Source organism: Phocoena sinus, chromosome 12, assembly GCF_008692025.1.
Source record: "Phocoena sinus isolate mPhoSin1 chromosome 12, mPhoSin1.pri, whole genome shotgun sequence".
Taxonomy (NCBI): domain Eukaryota; kingdom Metazoa; phylum Chordata; class Mammalia; order Artiodactyla; family Phocoenidae; genus Phocoena; species Phocoena sinus.
Window position 1 is genome coordinate 82,653,335 of NC_045774.1, and position 18,201 is coordinate 82,671,535.

Sequence of the window (18,201 nt, forward strand, 5' to 3'; positions counted from 1 at the left end):
GTGAGAAAAGAATCTGAAAAAGAACGGATATATGTATATGTATAACTGAATCATTTTGCTGTACACTTGAAACTAACACAACATTGTAAATCAACTATAATCCAATAAAAATTTTTAATTCAGCATTTTCTCAAATGTCCTACTCTTATATTAATTACATTAATGATGTAATTTACAGTAACAGTGAAAATGTAAAGAGGAGTGATCCAGACTCTTTCAATGTATATAGAAGTCAGTGAAATAGTTATTTGCATTGTTTTAAAAAATGTACATAAGAGGAAAAAAAAATGGCTCCTTTTTCTGATTAATCTTAAGGCTTTGGAACAAAGCCAAAGAGCCTCTTTCTGATTGGTTAGATAGCAAGATATATGTATATGTGAATGTTTGTGTGTGTGTAGAATGTACACATGATTTTCAACTTCAGATAAAACTTTAAATAGAACAAATTTCCACTTGGGAAAAAAAATAAAGTAAAATGTACTTTTGTGCTTTTCAAGTATATTTTAAAGCCTTTCTTATATAGATTTTGGGCATTTTTTTAAGTTTATATGTAAGTATTTTCTATTTTTCATTGTTGCAAATGGAATTTTTCATCTATTATGTCTTTTAGCTGGTTATTGTTTATTTATATGAGGTTATTGTTTTTGTAGGTTAGAATTGTGTTCTGTACGTCACAGAACTTATGTTGTGTTAACTTATAGGTCTCTCGGGTTTTCCAAGAATATCATCGATTGCAAATGAGGCTAGTTTTATTTCTTTATTTTTCCTAATTCTCATACCTCTGCTCCTTTCGTCACGTCTGAGTGCAATGTTTAACACTCCCAATTTGACATGAAATAATAGTGGAGGTGGGGGCATCCTTCTTGGGGCAGTTTTTGAGGCAGATAAATGTAGCGATGCTCTATTCCCCATAGTATAGCGAGTGAAATCTGCTAGAGCAATAAGCAGGTGTCCCCAGGCAGGAAACCTGCTTTATTTGTGACACTACAGAAAATGTGTTTCTGTGGAGTTAAATTTAAGATCCAATTTTCTTTCGAGATGGAAATAAAGGGAACTTTCTGATATTACCTCAAAGAAGTCTTGGAGAAATCCTTTTGAATTACATGCACCAAATTGCTGTCTTCCTGTCTCTGTGTGGATGAGGTGGTTAAGTCAAAGCCATAGAGGTCCTGCCAATAAGAATAGGATATGCCTCTGTGAGAGCAAGTCTCAGGGCTAGAGGCGGATTCCCGTTACAGTAGGATAATGGAAAACTGAATTCATCTGGGTTTTTATGATTTTAAGGTATTTGATCCACTCTCTTCTTTTTTTTTTTTTCTTTTTGCGGTACGCGGGCCTCTCACTGTTGTGGCCTCTCCTGTTGCGGAGCACAGGCTCCGGACGCGCAGGCTCAGCGGCCATGGCTCATGGACCCAGCCGCTCCGCGGCATGCGGGATCTTCCCGGACCGGGGCACGAACCCGTGTCCCCCGCATCGGCAGGCGGACTCTCAACCACTGCGCCACCAGGGAAGCTCCACTCTCTTCTTAAATGTGTATGTGAATGGAGATTATTTGGTGTCGGCAACATTGAAACAAATATTTTAGTCACAGGGCAGCAGACAGTGTACCTTTTATAATATGTTTCGGCCAAGCTCATGTAATACCAAGGCTGTCACCTCAATTTCAAGTCGCTATTGCAAACACATGAGCATAAATAGGAACATACTGGGATCTTTTTAATCACAGGGACTCCAGTATAAGTATTGTACTTAGCAGATTTTCTGAAAATTTTATTTAATAAGGTTTAATCCTTGGGAGTAGTTTGAAAAAAGTTATGTCACACCAAGGTAGCACATTATGCAAAGTAATAATCAAATTCATAGTAAAAATATATGCTATAATGAGATATCAATATTTATACATATAAAGCAACTCGGAGAAGTTCTTATGGTGTATCAGATCAAGGAAAACACTGGTTTAAAAATACTAGTGTTTTTCTTGCTGCTATACTTATAAAGAAAAAGTATTTTTCCAGGAAATTGGTTAATAATGAAAAACATTCTGTATGAATGCAATATAGAAAAAAAATGTCCTTGAATGAAAACATTTTTATCAAAACTTTCTTGAAGTCTCCGTTAAATTTACATACTTATTTTGATGGCATATAAAAGAAGTTCCATGCACAGGGGAAAGTCCATATTTTAACAAAGAAAACTCCAAAAAGAAAATAGAATAAAATAAAACAGTTTTCTTATTTTTGTTACAACTTTAAAACCTTTAGTGGTATCATTGGGTTTATATTTGTTATGTTAAAATAAAATTTTGCCCAATAATATTCTAATTTTTGAGGCAAATGACTTTGTATCTTGCTGTCACTTTAACCTTGTGTTATCTACACAGCTGCCTCAGTATTTCTCTTTTCAAGTGTCAACACAGCTTTCCAACATTTGTTATGTGCCATGATGCAGGATAGACACAAAGTGGTCCTTGTTTTTAAGGAGCTCACACACTACTGGCAGGGACAAAAGTAAGCTAATAACTGCAATTTGGAGGCTAAAAAGGAAAGCCCGGTGACCTGAGAGGCAGGATCAATACTGAGGGGGGACATCAGGGAAAACTCTGTAGTCATGAGACATGTGTGCTACAAGATGGATCACAGGAGAGCAGGCAAGGCCAAGAGGAAGCAGGAATCCGCTAAAAACCATGTGTTTGAGAACGGCAAGTCATCCAGAGTGGTGGTAACTAGTTGTTCAACGTCCATCCTTCCAGATAGGCTTCAAGATCTGTAAGGCCGAGAACAATGTCTTTCTTGTTCAGCAGGATGTTCCTTTCCATTGTCTAGCAATGCCTGGCATTTTAAGAAACTCAATGAAAATTTCTTTTTTTCTGTTTTTTGGGGGTTTTTTTTGTGGTACGCGGGCCTCTCACTGCTGTGGCCTCTCCCGTTGCGGAGCACAGGCTCCAGACACATAGGCTCAGTGGCCATGGCTCACGGCCCCAGCCGCTCCGTGGCATGTGGGATCTTCCCGGACCGGGGCACGAACCGGTGTCCCCTGAATCGGCAGACGGACTCTCAACCACTGCGCCACCAGGGAAGCCCAATTCGTCTTTTTTTAATTGATCAAGTTGTATGTTTTATTGATTCAGTTATCAGTTTTATGTGCTGTAAATATGATCTCTTTTTACTTTGATAAAAGATATAATTGGCATATATAATCAATCTTTCTCCTTTTTGGTTTGTTCCTTTTAGGTCTTGTGTAAGAAATAATTTCCTACTCAGAATTCATATTTATCTATTACCTTATGGTTATGTTATATTTATTCCAAGGTCTTCAGTCCACTTAGAACTTATTTTTTATATGGTATGAAATAGGGATCTGAAATCTGATTTTGTTTCATTTTTTTAAAATGATAATTCCCTAAATAGCTGTCCTTTACAGAGTAGCCCATCACTTCCTGCCCAGACTACAATGGTGTCTTGACCACACACTATATGAGACACATGGCTCTGCCCTGCACTCTATTCTGTCCCTGTTTGCTTTCCTGTCCCTGTGCCGGTCCCATGCCAGGTCAACAGTTTGCGCTTGTAAAGTCTGCGTAACTCGTAGAGAACTTCCCTCTTTCTCCCCCTATTCTTTTTCAAATTGCCTTCTGTCTTTGGGCTCTTTATGCTTGCATACAAATTTTAAAACTGGCTTTTAATGATTAATAAGTTTGAAGTTTTCTACCTTATTTTGTGCTTCTTGTTTCCCTGGATTTTCTATATTTTTCCTTCTTTTCTGCCTTGTTTATAACTGAGGCTTTTTAAAAATTGGTTACAAGTTACACAGGAACCTCTGTGCTAATAAATACAATAATTAACTTTTTGCTCTCCCTATCACCCTGTGAAATAGGCATTGTTATTTTTTCACTTAACTTTTTTATCACAGAATTTTCAAACATATATAGAAATAGAGAGAATAATATAATTAACCCAATGTAACCTGGCTTCAATAATTATCAATACATGGCCAGTTTTTCTCTATCTAGACTTTTACTTGTCCCCCCAAACACTCCATCTCCAGATTATTTTAAACTGCTCTTCCTTTAACAAAACCACAACACCATTATTGCACTTTTAAAAGTTAAAATTGAATCTTTAATATCATAAAATATCCAGCCAATGTTCCTATTTCCCTGATGATTTTATACATTTTTTTTCTTAAAACAATAAATATCAAAAAAGGGTTTAGGCCTTCCCTGGTGGTGCAGTGGTTGAGAGTCTGCCTGCCGATGCAGGGGACGCGGGTTCGTGCCCCGGTCCGGGAAGATCCCACGTGCTGCGGAGCGGCTGGGCCCGTGAGCCATGGCCACTGAGCCTGTGTGTCAGGAGCCTGTGCTCCACAACGGGAGAGGCCACAGCAGTGAGAGACCCGCGTACAGCAAAAAAAAAAAAAAAAAAAAAAAAAAAATGTCTATACTTCTTGGTTGGTATGTCTCCTAAGTCTCTTTTAATCTGTGCGTTCTCCTTCCTTTAATTTAATTTAATTTAATTTAATTTGATGTGTTGAATAAGCTAGTCATCTGTCCTCTGGTTTCCTATGGTGTGGTTTTGTTATTGCGTCACGTGGTGCGTTCAACACATCCCTCCATCCCTTTGTGTTTCCTCAAATTGTTCTCTAGAGCTAGAGCCTTCCCCAGATTTTGGTTCAATTTCCCCACTTTGGCAAGGCCACCTCATAGGTGGTGGATTACACTTCTACTGTCACATGTGACCTTTGGGTTCTTTCTTTTCTATGGTCTTGTCTACCATTGATGGTCATTACCTACAGGAACTTATTCATCAGGAGTTTTTAAAATGGTGCCATTAAAATTGTTTTAACTTCTCCATTTACTTTCTGGAATAATTTTATAAAGAACAACACATTCTAATAGTCTAAAGACTCAGAAAATCTTTTAGGAAATACTTTTAGGATTAATTATTGATTTTTTTCCTTTTTTTATTAGTTTCCATAATAATGAGAATGTTCTCTGGCACCCTCCACATGCGACCAATGAATTTCTTTCTTTCTTTCTATAAATCAAAAAAAATTAGTATCATTTTGAACCTCTGAATTTAAATAATTTGGTGTGCTTCAATCCATCCCAGTTGTTATCTTTGTTGACACTTAAGTTTTCCCATCTTTGGGCAGTGCAGCCTAATCAGATCAGTTCACAAATCCTTTTGTCTTTGAGTTTCTTTGCTTTCTGGTATGAAGATACTCCAGGATCATCTTGTACATTTTCTGTCCCAGACGTAGAATCAGCCGTATTTCCAATGGGAATACTTTTTAAAATTTTCATTTATTCTCTTGCTGTGGAATATATATATTATATTTCCATTCTTAGTGACTTCCAAGAAAAAATTTAACCTACATAGTTTGCTTAAAAATATATAGTCCTATCTTTGTATATAATATAAAGATTTTAGAACTCTCATCACATTGGAAATTTGACTCTGAACACTGCTGTATCCGTTTGCAAGGGCTGCTGTAACAAAGTTCCGCAAACCAGGTGACTCAAACAACAAAATTGTATTGTCTTTCAGTTCTGGTGCTAGAAGTTGCAGATCAAGGTGTCAACAGGGCTGGTTCCTTCCCAGGGCTGTGAGGGAGGGTCTGTTCCATGCCTCTCATGCTTCTGGGGGCTTGCTGCTAATGTCGTGCTCCTCAACTTGTGGAAGCATACTGTGATCTCTGCATTCATCTTCACATGGTTCTCTTCCTGTGGGCTGCCTGTGTCTGAATTTCTTCTTTTTATGAGAACACCAGTCCTACGGGATTAGGCCCACCCTAATGACTTCACTTTAACTTGATTATCTTTGTAAAGACCCTATGTCCAAATAAAATGACATTCTGAGGTCCTGTGGGTTAGGACTCCAACAGATCTTTTTAGGGGGGGATATAATTCAACATGTAACTTCCCTCTCATCTTAAAAGTTATTATTATGAGATTTTTATACCTTTACGCCCAAATAAAAGTTATTTCCATTTTTATCCAGTCCACCTTTATATTTACCCTCATGTTTAGCAATTTTTTTTGTACCATTTTTCTTGAATGTTAGACCTTCCATCTGGGATCATATTACGCCTGCCTTCAGTACATCATTTTGGAATTCCTTTAGTGAAGTCTATTGTGGTTAACTCCTATAATTCATGTTTGTCTGAAAAATGTCTTTATTTTGTCCTCACTCTTGAAAGATAACTAATTTCCCAGTTTTAGATTAACTTTTATTTTGTCTCAGCACATTGAAGATACGTTTCTATTCTCTCCAACTACCATTGATGTTGCTGTGACATCAGTCTAATTTTTATCTGAATGTAGGTTGCCTGTTTTAACAAGTTGCTTTTTAATCTTCTCTTGTCATTAATGGTTTCACTTTGACTACAATATGACAGGGGTAAGACTAGTTTTTATTTATTCTGCTTGGGATTTATTGTTTCCCTAAATCTAAGAATTTGGGTCTTTCTCAATTGTAGAGAAGTCTCATTTTTTTAAATATTAATATTTTTTAAAACATACTTCCTCTTCCTCTTCTCACCCCTCTTCTACTCTGGAACTCTAAGTAAGCATGTGTTGGACCTTCTTATCCTGTCTTTCATGCCTCGTAACCTGTCTTCTGTATTTTCTTACTCTCTCTCTGCTAAATTCTGCAGAATTCTACCAAGCTCTTCTCCATTTAATTAATTTCTCTTCAGCTTTATCTGAAGCTCTATCTAATGTTTAACCCATCCCCAGAGCTTTAATTTAAATGAATACATTTTACTTCTATAAATTCTCTCCAGTTCCTTTCCAAACGTATATAATTGTAAAAAATGTTCTCTCGGTCTTAGTCTTTGGTCATATTTACAATATTCTTTTTATTTATAGAAACATTTTAAGCTTACTTATTTTACATTCTTCATTAGGTAATCACATCTTATGTGCTCTGTCAGGTCCTAAGTCAGGTCTGTAATTCACTGTTTGCTAGTTTGTTGACTCTGCTCACTGTGGCTTGTTTCCTCCTATTTTGCTGACCTTAATTTGAAGAAAACAAGTTAAGAATGCCTTTCTCCAAATGAATATATATTTGTTTCTGGTCACTGCTCTACCACACTGGTACACTACCTACCTGGAAGTACTTTAAATTAGATTGTTAGCATGGTGATTTTCGAACTGTACGTGTGTTGTAAATTATCATGTATAGATAGGCTGGTAATTAATTTTCAGGTGAGACATTTTCCCCCCTGAAGCCAAGGACTAAGAATTTATTTATTATTTTTGTTGTTGTTGCAACCTTATAATTTCTTCTTTAATGGCAGTCGAGTTTAAAAAAATGTATAGTTCAACTTATCCACACTAATCCTTTATAAAAGGCAGGTTTCAGGTAAGCTTCTAAATGCATGCATAATGTAGAGGCTAATATTTTCTGGCAGTCCTTGGTTCCTGAAAGTTGAACTTCATCAGATGTGTCTTAAACGTCTGTGAAAATTGTCATGAAGGATATGTTGTTTTTGCATAATGAGGTAATATCTCAGGGGCAGGCCCTCATCCTCTTAAGACAGTGTAAACCCGCCTGTCTAAACATGCATCAGACTGTGGGCTCTGCAAAATGCCACCCAAGGTTTTGGGTCAGTGAATATTTAGCTAAAGGAATAACACTTACATTTAACTGAGCATTTTTCTGTAATAAGTACCAAAGTCAGTTTTTGTAGCTGTAAACTGTGTACACAGATAACTATGGGCTATTTTGGCCTGTAATGGAGCTGGAAGTTTCACCTGGAAAACAGAACCTACCTCTTTGCTAACACTGCATTTTCAGTAACACAATGGAGAATACTGTTAGGAATAGAGAAGCAATTTTATGCCCTTCAAGAACTAAGAATTTTAAAATTTCCTTTTGAATCCCTTCAACAAGATATGGTTATTTTTCCCAGCTCAGCCTTTCACTGAGAGTCTAGCCCTTTGAGCATGCTAGCTTTATGCATGAGTCTTCGTTATCTGCTCATCTTGCTAGACAAATGTTCTTGCCCCTATTTCTTTATGAGGCTATCAAAACCCTGGTCTATGTTTCTGGTATTGTAAACACTGCCAGGGAAATCAGAGTTTCTGTGCTAGCTTACCACTCTAATTTCCATTTTCTCTTTGAAGATATCCATCTCGTAAATTCCAGATGCCATTAGTGGGAGAATTTTCACAATATCTAGCCCAAAAGAAGTGGGAGTTTCTCTACATCGCTTTAAATTACAAAATTTCTCAACTCCATTCTAGCAAGACTATCTCAATAAATGAGAAAATTTTGGAAGACTAAAACTATATTCTACATGTAAAGATTTTAAATCTTTAGAATGAAATTTGAATTATTGTAGAGTTCATATCAAGAAAGTAAAGTTAAGGAATGTCAGGATTATTAAGACCAGTAGCAACATTTTATTGAATAAAGTGTCCTTCCTCCTAGCCAGCATTTTCACAGTGTTAGACAAATTATGACTTATGATGCAAATTTTGAACTGATCAGCCCAACCTGTGATATTAATCATATAGAACTCATTCAGTAGAAGAACAAATAATAATAACCTATTTATACAACTTCATTTAACTTTCATTTCTTCTCTCTTAACTTCAATATGTAAAATGTTCTAAAAGATAAAGCATCTATTAACACTGCTATAGATTAGGCACAGTTATACATTTAAATAAAGAGACTTTGAGAATTGAGCTGAAAAGAGTATCTAGATATAACTTAACTGGTTAACCATTCGTCAACAAAATTTTCCCAAAACGATTCTATTGTTAGAGATCTCTACAATTTCTCTCATAACCTGCTCTAATACAGAAGAAAAATTTTCTGTATCAAAATCTCTCTTTTTATTTAAGCTAATTTAATCATTTTCAGTTTCACAGTACATCATAAATATTCTTTATTCTAGGAATGCTATCCTCATGTTTAGTTAATTTCATATACCTTAAGCTGGTAATAATCACCAAGGGGTATGCAATCTCTAATAACTAAAGAGTCTCCTGAAGCTTTTTCCTGTTGGCATTAGCACAATGTCTACCTTGGTGATAAAGAAAGAGCAAAACGAGAAACCAAAGGACATAAAACACCAGGTAGTATTTTTAATATCCCTGGCAAAAATTCCTGGCAGTAGCAGCATATAAGCTAGCATTCAGAAAAGTGCATTAGCTCTGGTTTTATACAGACTCCTACAAGGAGAGGGGGAAAGGTGAATGTGCAGTTGGCAATTCAAGAACTGCTGAGGTATGGGTCAAATTTTGTCCCACTGGGTAAACAATAAAACTTCATCAAACTTGGCACACTGTTTGCATGGTCAGTAATGACCTACTTTATTTGGAGAGGTTGCAATGGATTCATACAGACAGATAAAGAATTTTCATTTTAGATTATCAATCAGATCTTCCAGCACCCCTGCTTATAACCCTTGAGGCAATTGTGTAGCTTTCGGCATAAAATCCAAATTTCTTATCAAGGCCCATAAGACCTTACAAGGTTTGGCACCTGTGTTTCTCTCCAGCAACACGATACAACATCTCCTCCTTTCTTGCTCTATTCAGGCCACACTGACCTCCTTTCTATCTGTGGAATATGCCGAGTCCTTTCTCAAGCCAAGGTAATTCCACAGGGAAAAATGGTCTTTAAATTATGCTGGAAAAACTGGATGTCTTTATTTTAAAAATTAGCCTCAATCCAGGCATTACACCAATAAAAATTAACTCAAAAATGAGTAACAGGGGCTTCCCTGGTGGCGCAGTGGTTGAGAGTCCGCCTGCCGATGCAGGGGACACGGGTTCGTGCCCCGGTCCGGGAGGGTCCCACATGCCGCGGAGCGGCTGGGCCCGTGAGCCGTGGCTGCTGAGCCTGTGCGTCCGGAGCCTGTGCTCCACAATGGGAGAGGCCACAGCAGTGAGAAGACTGCGTACCGCAAAAAAAAAAAAAAATGAGTAATAGACCATAACATTGGAAGCAAAACTATAAAATGTTTAGAAGAAAACAGAAAATCTCTGTGGCCTGGGTCAAAGATTTCTTAAATAGGACACCATAAGCATGACCTATGAAAGAAAAAACTGACAAAATAGATTTCATCAGAATTTAATACTTTATTCTTAGAAAGACATAATTGAGAAAACAAAAAGGTAAGTCTAGATTAGGAAAAAAAAATTTCCAAAATACGTCTGATGAAGCCTTGCATCCAAAGTATAAAAAGAACTCTTTCAACTCAGTAATAAGGCAAACAGTCCAATAATAGGAAGACAAAAAACGACTTGAACAGGCACTTCAAAAAAGAAGATAAATGACGAATAAGAACATGACATCACAAGTTATCAGGGAAATGAAACTAAAACCAGGATGAGATAACACGACACACCACTAGAATAGCTTGAATTAAAAATACTGACAACTCCACATGTAGATGATGCAATGACAGCTCTCATCCGTTGCTGGTGGAATGCAGAGTGGCACAGCCATTCTGAGTTGATATCGCAGTATCTTACAGAGTTAAACACAAGTTCCGGCAATCCTACTTTTAGGCATTTATCAAAAAGAAATAAAATTGTGCATCCACATGAGGACTTGTACCAAACATTCACAGCAGCAACATGCACAATTGTCCAAAACTGGAAACAGGGCTTCCTTAGTGATGCAGTGGTTAAGAATCTGCCTGCCAACACAGGGGACACAGGTTCAAGCCCTGGCCTGGGAAGATCCCACGTGCTGTGGAGCAACTAAGCCCATGTGCCACAACTACTGAGCCTGAGCTCTAGAGCCCGCGAGCCACAACTACTGAGCCCACGTGCCACAGCTACTGAAACCCACGCTCTGCAACAAGAGAAGCCACTGCAATGAGAAGCCCACGCACCACAACGAAGAGTAGCCCCTGCTCACCATAACTAGAGAAAGCCAGAACACAGCAACAAAGACCCAATGCAGCCCCCCAAATTAATTAATTAATTAATTTAATTAATTAAAAAAAAAACTGGAAACAACCCAAACATTCACCTACATGTGAATGGATAAACTAATTGTAAGATATCCATATCATGGAACACTGCTCAGCAATAAAAAAAAATAAAATCCTAATACACACAATAAGATGGATGGATCTCAAAACCATGTTAAGTGAAAGGAAACAAACACAGGAGACTATATACCACTTGATTCCATTATATGAAATTCTAGAAAAGGTAAAAAGCATCCTGAGAGAAAGCAGATCCGTGGTTGCTGGGGACTGAAAGTTGGAGCACAGGCTCCAGTGCAAAGGGGCACAAGGAAACTGTTCAGAGTGATGGAAGTGTTCTGTATCTTGAGTACAGTTACCAAAGTTCATCAAACTGTGTGCAAGGTCCAAGAGTCATTACAGGTACACTTGAAGTAGGTGACTTTTACAGTATGTCAATTAAATCTCCATAAAGCTAAAAACAATTAATAGCAACCACAGTTATTTAGAACCAGATCAATGTAATGTTTGAGGGCAGAAGGGTGTTTTATCACTGCCGTTGTTTGGGACTGCTATCGCATGGAAACAATAAAAAGCAGGTCAACTTTTGGTCTCCCCCAGAGGAGAGTGGAAGGAGAGGTAGGAATGGAAACAGCGTTTAGTGAAATCTCCTGCGTGAGGAGCAGGTCGCCACTCCTTCTCCCACACTGCTTGTAAAATACTAGCAGTCCTCGTGTCCCCCGGCAATGGAGGGATTCTTTACTATCAAAGTAAAATAACCGCAGAGAGGGCTTCCCTGGTGGCGCAGTGGTTGAGAATCTGCCTGCCGATGCAGGGGACACGGGTTCGAGCCCTGGTCTGGGAGGATCCCACATGCCGCGGAGCAACTAGGCACAACTACTGAGCCTGCGTGTCTGGAGCCTGTGCTCCGCAACAGGAGAGGCCGCGATAGTGAGAGGCCCACGCACCGCGATGAAGAGTGGCCCCCGCTCGCCGCGACTAGAGAAACCCCTCGCACAGAAACGAAGACCCAACACAACCAAAAATAAAAATAAATAAATTAAAAGAAGGCTCAACATTTAAAACAATAAAATAAAATAACCCCAGAGAAAATTTCTTTGGATACCAACATGGGAGTTTACCCAGAGAAATGGGTCACATTCCACCCACTAGAGAAAAGCCCAGCCATGCACACAGCTTCAATTCTCTCACAGAAACATGCGGATGGCCCAGAATCATCAAGGAGATAGGATGAGACCTGCCATGTCGGGAGGAGGCCAAGTAAAAACACACAGAGGACACGGAAGTGACGTATGAAACAGAAGGAACCTCCAGAATGAGTTCATTAATTCACTCAACAAACATTGGGGAGACTCTTACTGCAGTGTTACACCATGCTAAGCTTTGTATTCTTAGTTAAATTAGATGGAATTAACTTAGTGGAAAAGTACAGACATAGGTGGCACAAAATCACTAATAGCGTGCTTTTGGGCAAATCGTTTATCCAATGTGGACCTCAATTTGCTGATTCCTCAACTGGGCACAGAGATATCTGACCCTGGGTGTGGGCCATGACTTGAAGAGGCCATGACTTGAAGAGGCCCAAGGTATCTCCTGGAGTTCAGATGAGGTTTTGTTTCCCTTCTGAGGTGGATGTGTTTCCTGTATTCTTATGACTTGTGCACTTTTTTGTACGTGTGTTATACATCAACGAGAAGGTTACCGAAAGGACGAATTTCAAGGCCTCTTCCAACCTGAGTAAAACGCTCTGATTCCTTGACTGCTTTAAGTAAACCATTATGGTAGAGAAGAGAAACCTGAACAAGACGTTCTAAAATGTAATCTTAGACCCTTTTAACCAACTAACTGTAACCTTAAACATTTTCTCATCTACACATGGAGAGGCGGAATCAATTTAGGTTTTCTGTGATGTCCCCCACTCTCTAAAATCTATGATTCCTGTTATAAACTTTTAACTCCAACTGACGACTCTCCAAAGTGTGGTCAAGTAGCATTGCTCCCAGCCCTTCTGTCGTCAACACGGAAGCACCGAGTGAGACATTTTTGGTTTGCAAACTGTGCTGTTAATGATAAGCATGACTTCTTCTCATAATTAAGTTCGGGGTCCTACCTGGAATAGACTTTGTGCTATTAATCTACTTAGAGAACCGTCCTCTAAGCAACACAAAGTCAGGATTCAGTGGTTTTATCATCCGCCATAAATATGTTCTCAGGAGCTCTCCGAACAATACGGTTACTCGCCCCATATGGCTTTTGTCTTCCCCTTCCCACTCTTCTCTTTTTTCTCTGCAGAGAAAGAGCCTGACCCTCTAGTTTTACTTCTCTGCTTGAAAAGCTCATAAAATTTTTTAATTTAAAAATCATTACTCTTTAGATCTGCCTATGAATCTTTATTTGAAACAGAGAAATCACGGGAGTTATTTGGGGGTTTTGACAAAGATTGTAAATTCTTTAATTCCTTTCTCTGTAAACCATTTTGTTTATAGGCCTCGTTCAGGGGTTAATGGATCATCTAACATGAGCTGTTTCTTGCCTCGGGTGAGCGGGCTTTTCCCCCAAACTTTAGAAGTACTTCTTAAAGCTGTCGTGTTATTACCACTGTTACGAAAGATGAAGTTTTCTGCAAACGTGTTAGAGGCATGTCTCGCTAAGGAAGCCTCTTTGGAGACCCCCGAAGGCTATTATTTGGGTCAGTTATTTATATGCCTTCTTTGAACTCTACTTCTTTTTTTTTTTTTTTTTTTTGAACTCTACTTCTTTGAACGCTACTTTCGTACTTTCTCTGCGAGGAAGGTGGACAGTCTGATGTTGGCAATTTCTTTCTGAGCCCCGAGCGTGCAGACAATGCTCACTTCAATCTGGAGATTATCTGTCTCTGAGAGATATTCGGTGCTTGGTTCTTCAGTATCCGCCGCTCTGTAGAGATAACATTTAGGGTAACATCTCTAGGAGTTCGTGCTTAAGGCAAACAACCTCATGGGAAACTACCTGACATGCTTAACAAATTAGTTACTAATGTGTTCTCATGACACCTCGCTTCCATATTCACTCTCCTTCCTCATTTCTTAGAATTCTCAGTCCTAAAACATTAAAAAGTGCAAAGAATCCACTGTAAAAGATAGCTTGTCGCGTGGTTCTTGAAGTGGATATACGTTTCTATTTTCCCTCACAAAGGTTATAGACTCGGCAAAGAAACTGAAGAGACCTTGAGACGAAATGCCCCTAAGCCATCTCAGAAAGGTAATTCCCTCGCAGTATCCAGGAGCCAACCCAGCTTCTGTTGTTAACAGGCTGGGATACCTCTAACCCTGGAGCGGACATAAAACTCTTCCCCTGCTCTGTCTACCGTCACATTTTTCTTGCTTTGCTTTCTCCCCACTTTGCCAAACAATTTCCCTTTTGTAATTTTAGGTCCATTTTTCTTGGTCCTCTCCTTCCCAGAGAAGATGGACCATAGAAAAACAAGCATGTGTTTCTTAGTGTATCTAGAGAATTCTTGTCCTAAGGACAAATATTCAGGTAGGAGAAGTCTTGTCCCAGGCTGTGGTTCCTCAGAACCCTCCCACCGAGATCTGGAACAGAAGCCTCTAGGTCCCTAGATCAGAATTTGCAAACTCTAAGGGAATAGCAAGGCTTACCCCCGAAAGGATGCCTGGCCATCCTTCAGATGAGCGAGGCTTGAGTTACATGATGACATCACCTTCACGGTGCACCCTGCCCGCCCCTCCCCAACCCTGGCCTCTCCATCCAGGCCCCAGGCCTGGGAGGGTCTATAGTCAACAAAACCATCTTGTTTGCCTTATGTCCACCAGCCCTTTTAAGCTCAGAAGGATCTTTCACAGATGTTACCAGGTATGACCTTTACAACGACCTCCTGTGGAGGGCAGGGCAGGAAAATACTTTTCCCCCTATTTTATAGAAGAAAGAGACCTTATAGTGTGAGAGCACCAATGTCAGGTGCTTTTCAACTCTAAACCCAAAGAAGCTTTTCTTTAAACCATTGCCATGTGTCAGGTTGTTAATTGTGTTAAATTCCTTTCTCCAAGGAAGTCCATGTGACCTTATTGAACTTACTGATGACACGTGTGGCAGGCTTCATCCTCTTACTGGTCAATGGGAGGTAAAGTCAAGGTGTATGGTTTGAGGAAAATGATCAATTACATGGCCAGATCTGAAACATCCTAGTAAGGATGGGACTCCACCACCACAAGTGAGGAAGGATTTGAAACACTGGGAGTCAGTCCTTAGCTGCCAGCAAGCTGAGTTCTAGAGCCGTCATTTTCCCTGAGCTGATGGGAAAGCAGAGTTTTAGCTGCTGTGACTTCTCACCCCTGCATCTAAGAACATCATTAACGAGGAACACCGTCCCAGGACAGCTGCCACCGGCAGAATCAATCCCTGGGGTGGTTAATAAGTGTTCTGTCGGCCTTGGTGTGTGTCCTTGCACACTCAGCAAGGGAAATGCGCTCCAGGGTGAGCCAGCTCGTCAGCGTTTGTGGGATGCTTGTGTTTGACTTTGAGACTAAAGGAGATCTCAATAAGAGTAAGCATTTCTTATGTACCTGGTATATGCAGTGCATGGGGCCGGCCTTGGAAGATACAAGGTGGCACCAGACACTGTTTTTACTTAAAGGACCTGACGATATAGCTGGAGATGTGAGATGTGGGTCTAAAAAATGGAAATTACAGTTTCCAGAGAGGACCTTTAAATCCAAAATGTGTGGTTTGGAGAATAAGCGTTATGGGAGCTCAAGGGTATAGAGCAGCTTGGAGGGCTGAGATGAGCAGGGGAGCCCGGAAACCCTGGGTGCGAAACTTACAGGTTACACTTCCTGCTAATTCAGTCCTCATCTTGACCAAACAAGACAAAATACAGTGATTGCCTACATTTCTCCCCCATTTCACAGATGGGAAAATTGAGGCTTGGAGTTAAGTAACTTGCCTAAGTCACACAGCTGGTGTCGAGGCTCTTAACGGTGATCCCAGATGTGGGTCTTGGACTTGAAGGTGATGGGGAAATGGTCGCAGTTCTGGGAGAAAGACCAGTGTAGCCAGTGGAGTTTACAATGAAACACTACAGAGGCGGTGGTTGGCTTTGCCAGTCCAATGCCAGGAAGCGAGGGTGACCCCACAAGAGTCACAGCTGGAGCCCCGAGGCGGCAAGACCACTAAATCAAGCAGGCAGCACCTTCCAGGACACACGTCAGAAAGCAGACTGGAATTCAGGGCGAGAACCCTGGATGGGGCAAAGCATCATCTTAACAGACACTGATGTATCAAGGTACCAAGGGAACGACTCCCAGGACTTCCCTGGTGGCACAGTGGTTAAGAATCTGCCTGCCAATGCAGAGGACACAGATTTGAGCCCTGGTCCGGGAAGATCCCACATGCCGTGGAGCAACTAAGGCCGCGCGCCACAACTACTGAGCCTGCGTGCCACAACTACTAAAGCCCACGTGCCTAGAGCCTGTGCTCCGCAACAAGAGAAGCCACCGCAATGGGAAGTCCACGCACTGCAATGAAGAGTAGCCCCCGCTTGCCGCAACTAGAGAAAGCCTGCACACAGCAACGGAGACCCAATGCAGCCAAAAACAAATAAATAAATTTATTAAAAGAGAGAGAGAGAGAGAGAGAGAATGACTGCCACACAGAACATGACAGGGAGGAGTGGAGACCTAGAGTCACCCACCCCCAGCGTAGGACAGGCGCTGCGGGGACAGAGTCTGTGACAGACGCCGCAAGAAAGGTCAGTCTGGCAAGCAGAACTTGACAGCCAGGGGCACAGCATGACCTTTTTAGCCTAAAGTTAAACAAGATACACCAAACCGCCACCTGGTGGGGAAGGGCACTAGATTCATCATCAGAGTAACTGAGTAGGAAACCAGAGTCCCGGAGATAAGGCCCAAGGACAGAGCCTGAGTGGCAGCAGAACGAACCTGATGGCAAGTTATACCTGTTCCTGGCAAGAGGCCTAATGACTCTTCCATCTGGGCGAGAATTGAGCAGAGTCGAAGGTGGGATTGAGCCCACAGGTCAGGATCAAGGACCCTAGTTATGGATGAACAAGCCTCCAAAAGATGGGAACCAAGCAGCACCGATAATCCTCTGGACCCATTTTTAAGCAAATATTTGGTGAGTGCCTACTCTGCGCTGAGCACTGTTCTGAGGGGAAGACAGACAGGCCTAAGCTCCCGTGGCATCATATCCCAGGGCAGCATCAGTACATCATTAAGATGAGGCAAAAGAGGGTTCCAGGAAAAGGGAACGACTTTGCACAGGGACAGAGGCGGAAAATGCCAGGGGTTGTGTGAAAGAGAAATGATTCGTTTGTCTGCACCCGAAGGTTTCTGGAAGGAATCTAGGGAATTCCATCACGGGCTGTACCCGGAACCCCCAAAGTGCCGGATGTTTGGGCCCGAAGAGCCTGTGGACCACCTGCAACGAGACCACCCTGCCCAGGGAGTTGGAGTGAGAGGAAACGCAAGACACACAAGTCCTAGAGTGGACGAGCCCCGTGGCAGTTACGGTGACAGGAGCTCTCTGAATCGTGTCCACCAGACCGGGAGTGGCCTAAAGAAATGCAAACGGCCCAGGATCCAGTCAGCAAAGCTCTTTCCCTTATCCCCAACCTTGAACAAGCCCCAGAGCTTCGCAGGGTTGAGGCTGATTCTCTCCAAGGCCCCTTCCAATTCTGACATCCTTTAATGCCTCAGACGATGCTCGCCTAGTTGCCAGCAATGAGCCTTTAGTGACATCAGAGGGGTGGGGATGGAGGGGGCACAGGCAGCCAGCAAGCAGGCAACAGGATCCAGGTTCTGTCCTGATCTGGGCTCTGCTGTGGCCTTGAACAGGCCGCATAACCCTCACTGCCCTCACTACAGAGTGCAGGGTCTCAGCTCTCCTGTTCATGGAGCTGAGAATCTCAGCTTGCTTTGACAGTGAAAAGGAAAAACACAGCTGAGGTACCATTTTTTTCCTTTTTGTCCAACTTTACTGAGATATAATTGGCATATAACATTGTATAATTCTTTATTTTTTTAACATCTTTATTGGGGTATAATTGCCTTACAATGGTGTGTTAGTTTCTGCTGTGTAACAAAGTGAGTCAGCTATACATATACATATATCCCCATATCACCTCCCTCTAGCGTCTCCCTCCCACCCTCCCTATCCCACCCCTCTAGGTGGTCACAAACCACTGAGCTGATCTCCCTGTGCTATGCGGCTGCTCCCCACTAGCTATCT